The 10,006-nt window shown below is 33.7% G+C and overlaps 2 long non-coding RNA genes across 2 annotated transcripts; one reads left to right on the top strand and one right to left on the bottom strand.

The window, feature by feature from the left end:
- Positions 1-200: 200 nt before the first annotated feature.
- Positions 201-1,132, top strand: LOC138891766 (uncharacterized). The gene is made up of 2 exons (XR_011408090.1): positions 201-759; positions 847-1,132. It is a non-coding gene; the product is annotated as an uncharacterized lncRNA (long non-coding RNA).
- A 2,774-nt stretch (positions 1,133-3,906) lies between these two features.
- On the bottom strand, positions 3,907-8,677 carry LOC104104542 (uncharacterized). Its single transcript, XR_688154.4, has 2 exons — positions 8,291-8,677; positions 3,907-4,237 (listed from the first exon to the last, which is right to left on the bottom strand). It is a non-coding gene; the product is annotated as an uncharacterized lncRNA (long non-coding RNA).
- Positions 8,678-10,006: the final 1,329 nt, after the last annotated feature.

The raw sequence follows: 10,006 nt of genomic DNA, 5'->3' as shown, positions 1-10,006 counted from the left end.
CTTTTAGCAAAGGGAATGGGAGAAGATTGCTACATGAGCATCTAGTTCAGTGGTGTTTGACTTAAGATACTATATCGACAAATAAATAAATCTATATTATGTATTTATAAAGGAGGGCAATAAAAAAATGATTTGCCACCTATCTTTGGCCAAAGAACTCATTTATCTTTTTTCTCCTTTTTTTTTTTTGGCTTTCCCATCCCCATTTCTCTATTTATCTTATTTTTAATAGCTAAGAAACTTAGTCTTTATGTACAATTACTTAACTTTTTCCCTCCCCGGTCCATAATTGTGTCTTTATTGGATACTTAATGCCTATTTATGTTCTCTTTCAAGCTTTTCCCCTCCCTCTATCTTCCGTTTCTATATCCTTTAATTTGGTGATTATATATGTCAATAACTCTGTTTAATGTATAATTTTCTGGCATCCTTTTGTATTCCCCATATATGCCTATATAAGCTCACTAAGTACATCAGAAAGCTTCAATCATGATTTGTTGGTAAAACGACTACTTTCTATTCAAGAATTAATGAAAAGTTTCTTTTAACTTATAGAATAAAATGGTACGACCGTCACGCATGCACTAGCAATTTGGTTGAATTGTAAAATCAAAGAAATTGGTTTGCGACATCAGCTGTGCATTTCAATGTCGAGGCTTTGTTTGGCTCTTTGTCCAAGGAAGGTATGCGGCACTAGAGAAGATGTTGATAAATGCATTCATACATTCTACGAAAATCTCAATTTAGGCAATATAAATCGTATGTATACTATCATTTTTTTAAAGTCTTTCTGCAATTTTATAAATCATGTCTGAAGTTTCACTGAAATATTTTTATTTTATGTAGATTTCAGTGTTATAATGAACGGTGATGGTGCAATGCAGGGATGGACTCAATTGCAATGGGGGGGATTTTGGATGCACTGGTACGACAGTAGTGTCAAATGATGGCAGAGATAACCAAATTAACATGAGTTTCATATTTTGTTTGCAGAATATTTACCGAAGTTAACAACGCTCAGCTACAGTTTTCTTCGACATAGCAACGTTAGTTTTTCCTGAAATTACAACATTGAGACAGAAATTACAATGCACTGATAATTGAAAGCGTGTGATGCCTTAATGTTTGTTAAGTGTGGGTCCGTTTCTTTTACGTATTTTACTAATATAGACATACAATTTGTTTCCAGCTAGATACTTCCATATTTAATATATGTATCCTAGGATTGCATATAAATGTTCGTAATACACAACGGAAGACAATAACAATCATAGGCAGATCTTTTCGTATTTAAAATTTATTTATATGTCAAAGATTGGATCTAAGACGTACCTGGTGAAGAGAGTCTTGTTTCAAAAAATATTTCGATAGTGCGAAGACTTTATGCGTATCCACACCGAGACTGATGTTTGTTATCAACTCTTTGATCAATGAAACCCGCGAACAAATTGAATGAAATATTGTGTTGAAATTTTTCTCAAAAATCTCAACTTCAAAGATAGAAGAACAAGAAAACACTTTTCTTATAATTGTTCTTTCTCTCTTGGCTTTGTATTGTACTCTCACTTTCACAAAGTGATTTTCTTCTCGAAACAATATTATGACAAATATTTTTTCCACCACCCTTTATATAGCATCACCTATAAATCATTTTCCTATTTGGTTGAGGTAATGAGTTATTTAGGGTAAAAGTTTAATTCCAAAAATAAACTTTTATGGAATTTTCAATGGACAGTTCGAAATCCCATTCAATGGGTCTCGTGACTGCCAATCTCTATGGACTTTCCACAAAGTCCAATTCCAAATTGGATTATAAAATCCTTATTATAGAAAAAATCAAATCCCATTCTCAATGGGTTAAGTTAGCCACTCGTCCTTTCATGGACTTTATAAGTTAATCCAATTCAAAATTGGATTTAACAACAAATTAATAAATATTATTTATATATATCTCACACACAAAATATTAGTTATATTCTCTGTGCTAGCAAAGAATATAATAACATTTTATTTGGACTAATAACTTCATTTATTTGACTAATTAAATTCTTTAATTTAATTATCAAATGATAAAGTAATTAATCCTTCAGCAAAGATCATAACATTCGTTAGTGTGCGACCCCATAGGTTCAATACTAAGCCGGTAGTAAATTGATCATATCAATATACTAATCAAGGGTGACGTCTAGCAACACTCGTTAACGACCGGATAGCATGAAGTATACAATTTACTCTCAAGAACCAGTAGAAGAATAATGTAGTAATTCCTTATGTCCTTATAGCTCTGGGTCACCCTAGGATATGGTTCAACTGTCAAATCCTAATAGGCGACCAACTATGTGTTCAAGTCAATTATAATCGACCATTGAATGACCTAAGAAACTCTTTTCTTCTTTCATTCAATTGCCCTAGCCAAGGTCTTAATTTGGTCGTTTATAATTCATGACAACATGGAGCTTAAACTCATTACCAAGAGTTGACAGATTCCATCTTGATCAATCACTAATTCTACAAGTATTCAATCGTACCCAATATCCTTTCAACTATCGTCGTAGGGCCATAGGTGTCTAGCATCAAAGCACAACAAATAACTTGTCAATTACTGTCGCGCCCCATTTTCTCGCGAAAGTGGGCTTCGACATGTGACAACTCTATTAAATGGGTATTAAAAGAGAAAAGTCGTCACCTAACGATTTTAAGGTGCGTTAGGGCATCTATTTGTAAATAACTCTGTTTTAACTAGTCCGTGTCACCAAAGATTGGGTAAGGGTTCAAATTACCTCAAAGAGAAGGTGTTACGCACTCTTTGAGATCCACAAATGTGGTTCCCGGCCGAATTTTAAACTATATGGGATTATTGGGTTAAACTAGGTTGTAGGTTGGTGAGTTGTTAATTAATGTTAGGTGGTTAAATATGCATATCAATTAAAAGCACATAAATGAATTAAAACTAATCATGAAAAGAATAAAAACATGTAAGAGTTGTAATAAATATTATCATGAAAGACTAATTAATTATGCTAAAGGGGGCCTAAGTTTTTAAGCTTAATGGATCAACTCCCGTGCAAAGTCTGCTAAGACTTTTATAGCCAAAAGTGCAATGGCTATTCGGGCAATTTGTGTATTATGTCTGCTACCCTTATTACTATCTTTAAGTTGTTACTTAAAGCGCACTAATCATTTCTATATCGTGCCTTAATAAGCCTACCCGTCCCATTCCTATAATCCATGAGGCATTGGACACTATCTAAAAGGAAGTTCTAGACTCAAATAAAACTAAGGTTACTACTTTTGATTTAGCTAAGCGTCACATAAGGCAAACAGGTAAAGACTCGACTATATAACATATTATAAGGCAAGAAATGGCTCATGTTGGCCTCCGAATTAATTAAGTTGAGAGATGATAATTAAAGTAGTGAAATGAGCTCTTATAATAACTTTCTTGAATTAATACTACGCAACTCAAGTATAAGCATACAAGAATGAACATAATTATAAAATTACTAAAAATGTCGAATAGAAGAAAAACTAGTTTGGATTAAAGTATAAAGTTACGTACTCTTTTATGTAAAGGTAGATAGAAAGAGGAATTGAAATAAGATACATGATTTGAAAATCGTATGCCAGAAAACTTGTATACAAAGATTGTTACTAGCCCCCAAGCCTTTAATAAATAAATAAAAATATTATAGGAAGACTATACTTACTTAACAGTTCTTGTTAATTTCATGAAATGAATCAAGAGAATTTTTTGTAAAACTAGTTTGACGACAGGTTTAAAACAATTAGCAATCTCCACTGTTAAAAGGAAATTGAATGCATTAAAAATCATTATTATCAGCACAATAACACAAACAGAAAATAACTTCTCCCTGTTACATAAATTCTATAAGCATGGTAATAATATTGAAAATGAAAGCATGACTTTAATGATTAGTAAAAATAGAAACAAACCACGATAGCAAATAGCACATAGCAGCAACTAGTGACAAACAAGTTCCAGCCCCTATTCAACCCTTTTTTTGTAGCATTATAAGACCAACATTACAACACAGGCTAAACTAATGAGCTTCAGGCGCCAAGTAAATTCCAACACAATAATTCTTAAACCTTCCCCTTCCCAGGCGACTCCAAATTCTCTCCCAGTGCTCGAATTAGGCCATCCTTCAAGTAATTGGTTCAAACTGTTTGCAGTTTAGTCATGTAAATAACCTGTTGAGAAATACGGCTCGATAGTCTGCAACACAAACAAAGTTGTTGACTTCCCTTACTATTAGTTCCTAAATTAAATAGAGTATCTCTAGTGTTCAAATCAGATAAACAATTATTCAACCTAAATAAAGGGCAAGCATTATGGGATAGCAAGTTATCTGGATGTTTTATCCATAGACTGGATATCTAGATGAATTAAAATCCTAAGGACATGGTATCTATGTGTTTGCGAACATCCTGGCAGTAATGTTATAGCCAACAAAGCAAACAAATATAACTCTTAGCTTTCCGACATACTATCCACAACTGGACATGTAGTATATTAGGTCATTTAATCCTAAACATGGTGTCTAAGTGACAAAACAAGTGCATTGATTTCGGCAAGGTAGTTTTAAACATATAAGACCGGCAAACAACCTTAAGGTTTAACGGATGAAGTTTTAACAATCCAATGTCGCCTTTTATTAACTAAGAAATACTTACTGAAATGATATCCATGCAATATGAATTCAGCTATATTCAAAGAGTGACGATCATGGAACTTACAAATATCATTCGAAGTCTTTTAGGCAGAATTCCTAAACTAAATCGAAGATAAGTTGATGCTACTCTTATTTATCCAATCTTTAATCCTAATTAAAAGAAATGATTTCCTAGTTACCAAAATGCCAGAACAAATCCTAAAGACCTTTATAGTCAGGTTGTCTCATATTCAAAACATCACACGTAAAGTCAAAAGATAAAAAACACACCTGGATTTGAGAGGCGTACCTAGTTATTATATTGGCATAATTTCAATAGAGTGCCGCATGGCACTCGGCATGGCGAAGAGTATACAGAACACACAAATAGAGTAAAGAAAACAAAAGCTGAAGAGGAGGACTAGTCTATTCTAACAATAACTAACACGTAAAGGAATCGGTAATGCGTCGTTCAGGAAACTAACCTGTTCGAAAGCGGAACAACAATATAATAAGAAGATTAAAAATCCAGTAACTTCAATAACAACAAATAAGCCCAAATACTCTCCGGAGTGTGCATAATGAAGAACCAATACTCGAACTCGATACGTCCAGGTTGTATCGAACGAATATCAAGACTAGAACTTTGTATTTGGACGAATATAAAGATTAAAGTTCTGCCTCGATTTGTCCCCGGAAGAACAGAGGAGCAGTAAAAGTAAAAGAATGGCTATAGTAGTTGTAATATGGCCATTATTTTGTCAAATGGAGTCCATCTCACATAAGCATAAGTATCTTTGCAAAGTGTAGACTTTGTTAGCAATATTCTTTGGGACCCAAAAGTATTACATTGTGTGTTGGACATCATTTGCACAAGTTGTATCTCTTCTTTTACACCTAAGAGGTCAAGACTTTTTTGCCTATAAAAGGGAAGGTCATTAGTTCATTTTAGACACACCAACAAGACTTGTCTTCAATTCTTATTTCTTCTTTTCTTCCTTTATTAAGAGTGTTTTGTATGAGAGTTAGTGTTGGGAAGCACTTGTGTGAACCCTTTCTTTGGAGTGATCTTGTGAGGTTATTCTCTAGGATTGTACTCTCTTTTGTACTCTTATTGTTATAGTAAATTGCTCCTCTCCGCTTGTGGACGTAGGTCACTTTGACCGAACCACATTAAATCTGTGTCTTCTTTATCTACTTTAATTGTCGTTATTATCAACTTCCATTGTCTTTGTTATTGTCGTTATACCGTTGTTTGGCTAAATTCCGCACTACCCGGGTTCCCGATCCTAACAAATTGGTATCAGAGCCGGATCAAATCGGGTTAGTTTCAATAGCCAAAAATGACTCTAACAAAGACCTATGTTAAAAAATTTAACCAAAGTGCAAATTTCGAAATGTGGCAATTAAAGATGGAAGCTATCCTAAATCAGGATGGCTTAGACTTGGCGTTGCAAGGAAAGGAGAAGAAGCCGAATAAAATAACGGATGAGGAATTTGCCATCATAGACAAAAAGGCAAAAACATGTATCATTTTAAATCTCTCAAATAAGGTTTTACGTGAAGTTTCTGTTGAAACTCCAGCTAAAGGCATGTGGGAAAAATTGAAAACCTTATATATGAAGAGGACGGTAGAAAATAGACTTTACCTGAAGCAGAAACTTTATACAATTCGTATGGGTGAAGGTACCTCTATTCTCTCTCATCTTGACACCTTTGATTCCATTCTTATGGATTTGAGTAATATAGATGCTGAAATTAAAGATGAGGATCAAGCCGTGTTACTGCTTTGTTCTCTACCCCCATCATTTAAGTATATAAGAGATAATATGCTTTATGTAAAAGATAATATCTCTTATAAGGATATTAAATCTATCTTAAAATCAAAAGAACAGATAGATAGTGATATTACTGGGGAATCTAGTGGAACTCAAGCGGAAGTTGGCTTGTTTGTTAGGGGCAAATCCGACTCCATATCCAGATACAATAATTTAGAGTGTCGCTATTGTCATAAGAAAAGTCACAATATCTCTGAATGATATAAGCTGAAAAATAAAGAAAAACATAAGGAAAGGAAAAATGAGCACAAAAATACTGACATTGCCGAAGCAAGTGTAGCTGCTGATGAGACTGAGAGAACTATTTTTTTAGCAACTAATAATAGTTTCAAATCTAACAATGAGTGGATTTTAGATTCGGGTTGTTCTTATCATATGTGTCACAATCGATATTTATTTACCACATATGAATCTATTGGAGGTGGAGTTGTCTTGATGGGCAATAATGCTGCCTGCAAAGTTTTTGGAAAAGGTACAGTCCGAATCAAAATGCACGATGGTGTGGTGAGAATTCTCACTGATGTTAGACATGTTCCTGACTTGAAGAAAAATCTCATCTCTTTGGGCACTCTAGAATCTCTTGGGTGCAAGTACACAGGTGAAGGTGGAGTTTTGAAAGTTTCTCATGGTGCTCTTGTGATCATGAAAGCACACAGATCTGGTTCGTTGTATACTTTATTAGGATCCACTGTTATAGGCCCTACTACAGTTTCGATATCAGACAATTTGTCTGATTTTGATGGTATTAAATTTTGACATATGCCCATTGGGGCTTTTGCGGAGAAGGTGGAGCAAATTTACTATATCATCCAAAATTAGGCCAAGGTGGAGATTTGTAATATGGCCATTATTTTGGCTAATGGGGTCCATCTCACATAAGCATAAGCATCTTTGCAAAGTGTAGACTTTGTTAGCAATATTCTTTGAGACCCAAAAATATTGCATTGTGTGGTGGACATCATTTGCACAAGTTGTATCTCTTCTTTTACACCTAAGAGGCCAAGACTTTTTTGCCTATAAAAGGGAAGGCCATTAGTTCATTTTAGACACACCAACAAGACTTGTCTTCAATTCTTGTTTCTTCCTTTCTTCCTTTATTAAGAGTGTTTTGTATGAGAGTTAGTGTTGGAAAGTACTTGTGTGAACCCTTTCTTTGGAGTGATCTTGTGAGATTATTCTCTTAAGGTATTTGGGATTAATTAGAGTGTTTACTCTAATTTTGTACTCTCTTTTGTACTCTTATTGTTATAGTAAATTGCTCCTCTCCGCTTGTGGACGTAGGTCACTTTGACCGAACCACGATAAATTTTTGTCTTCTTTATCTACTTTAATTGTCGTCTTCCATTGTCTTTGTTATTGTCATTATACCGTTGTTCGGCTAAATTTCGCACTGCCCGGGTTCCCGATCCTGACAGTAGTAGTGAAAACCATCCTCCTTAAGTGCATAGAACTAGTCAGTATTTATAGTAGCGAATTAGCCTTAGGGCGTGTCACTATAATGGAAAAGAATCATAAAACTAGATATCAAATAAAGAAAGATTCAGATTTTTTTTAACATATCCAAATTTCCTTTAAGCAAGGATTCGGGGACTGAAGCGAAATTGGAGTATTCGAACTAAAAAATGAACCGTTGGTGATTAATTTTGGCAGAAAAAGATTATGATTATGGGAAAACTTCGCTTTACATTATCGAAAAAATCAGAAGAGAATATTGATAATTCAATTTTCAAAACTCAATCCAATCGATAAGAAAAAATGAAGAATAGGCGAAGTGCTTACCTCAAAACCTGTCCATATTCATCTAACTAATTTGAACCTACGGATGCCGATATGGAAAGAAAAGCATGCAAACCTTCACTCACGACAGGGATTTAGACCAAAACTGAAACTAAAATCTCGGCTCTCAATCGCAATTTCTTTACAGATTTGAAGAGGAAAAGAATTGAGGAAAGAAAGTTAAAAAGAATATTTTAAAAAAAGGAAACAAATCAAAGAATTGGGGAAAGGTGTTGGCGAGTTGCTGGCGAAATCGTAGGGGAAGACGATGGTTGCATTTTGGGATTTTTTTTAGGAAAAGAAAAAGTTAATTGTTTGAAGGCTAAAGGTTATTAGGGGAATTGGGCTTTGGCGCTTTGGATGTTTGTTGGCAAGGTGAATTTGATTGGGTCTGGGGTTCTAATTGGGTTGGGATTTGATGGTAGAATGGGTTTTGGGCTTAATTGATTTTTGGATTAGGTGTGAAATTGATAATTGAGCTACTATTAAATTAAAATGTCAAAGTAATGATAATTAATAAATAAAAAATGAGATACAAGAGGTTGAAAAATAAATATTATATTATATAAATAGTTGAACAAGCTAAAAATAAATTGTAAATATTTATATTTTTGAAAGTTGCTAATATTTAGTAAAAATATTTATAATAATAAAATTGTAGCACTTGTAATAATACATAAAAATGCTACAATATTATTATAACTCTTAAATAGAATAGTAGCTCATTAGAATAATATGGAGTAAGGATGGACAAAATTGGGCGTCAACAGTTGCCCCTCTTTGACCGAAAATGATAAAAAAGTTGTCGGGCAAAGAAATTAACGTAGTAGCCAATTTTGTCCGACTGATGACATAGTTTTGTAAGAACGAAAGGGAATAAGAGTTTTGAAAAATATTGTGGCTGAACTCCGATTTTTGAGTTACCTACATATCTCGGGTTTAACGAGAATAAGGTTGTGTGTAGTTCTAGATTAGGGAAGGACATGAATCCCTAAAAATTTAACACAATAATCCAACATAGTTTAAAATTCGGCCGGAAATCACATTTGTGGATCTCGAATAGTGCCTAACACCTTCTCTTTGAGGTAATTTGAACCCTTACCCAATCTTTGGTGACACGGACTAGTTAAAACAGAGTTATTTACAAATAGATGCCCTAACGCACCTTAAAATCGTTAGGTGGCGACTTTTCTCTTTTAATACACATTTAAAAGAGTTGTCACATGTCGAAACCCGCTTTCGCGAGAAAATGGGGCACGACAACATGGCGACTATGCTGGGGATACTTAGGTTCTTACCATAACGGATTTTATTTCTATGTGGGATTTTTGGTGTGACTTTGTTTCTTTTTAGATGAAATTTTTATTTCCTTTCGTTTAATTTACCTTCGTATTTTATTTGTTTACCTTTATATGCGTCTTATAATTTTACTGTTTTATTTGTGGCTTTCTTTGTATATCCCCTTTTTATTCCCTTGGTTGTTTATTTTCCATAAATATCTTTAAGTAAATTTAGTTATTTTTTTTCATTATTTGTTTTATTCAAATAATATTTTTATTTCTACTTACTTTCGTATATATCTTTGTTTACTGGGTGATTATATTTTAATTTATTCTTCAAGTATATCCTCTTCCTCTTTCCCTTAATTATTTTTTCAATTACTAATTATTATTTTTCTTTTCATGCACATCCTCTTTTCTTTAGTTGTCTACATTATAT

This window comes from Nicotiana tomentosiformis, chromosome 5, assembly GCF_000390325.3.
Source record: "Nicotiana tomentosiformis chromosome 5, ASM39032v3, whole genome shotgun sequence".
In the NCBI taxonomy this organism is placed as follows: domain Eukaryota; kingdom Viridiplantae; phylum Streptophyta; class Magnoliopsida; order Solanales; family Solanaceae; genus Nicotiana; species Nicotiana tomentosiformis.
This window is presented reverse-complemented; position numbering and strand designations above follow the sequence as displayed.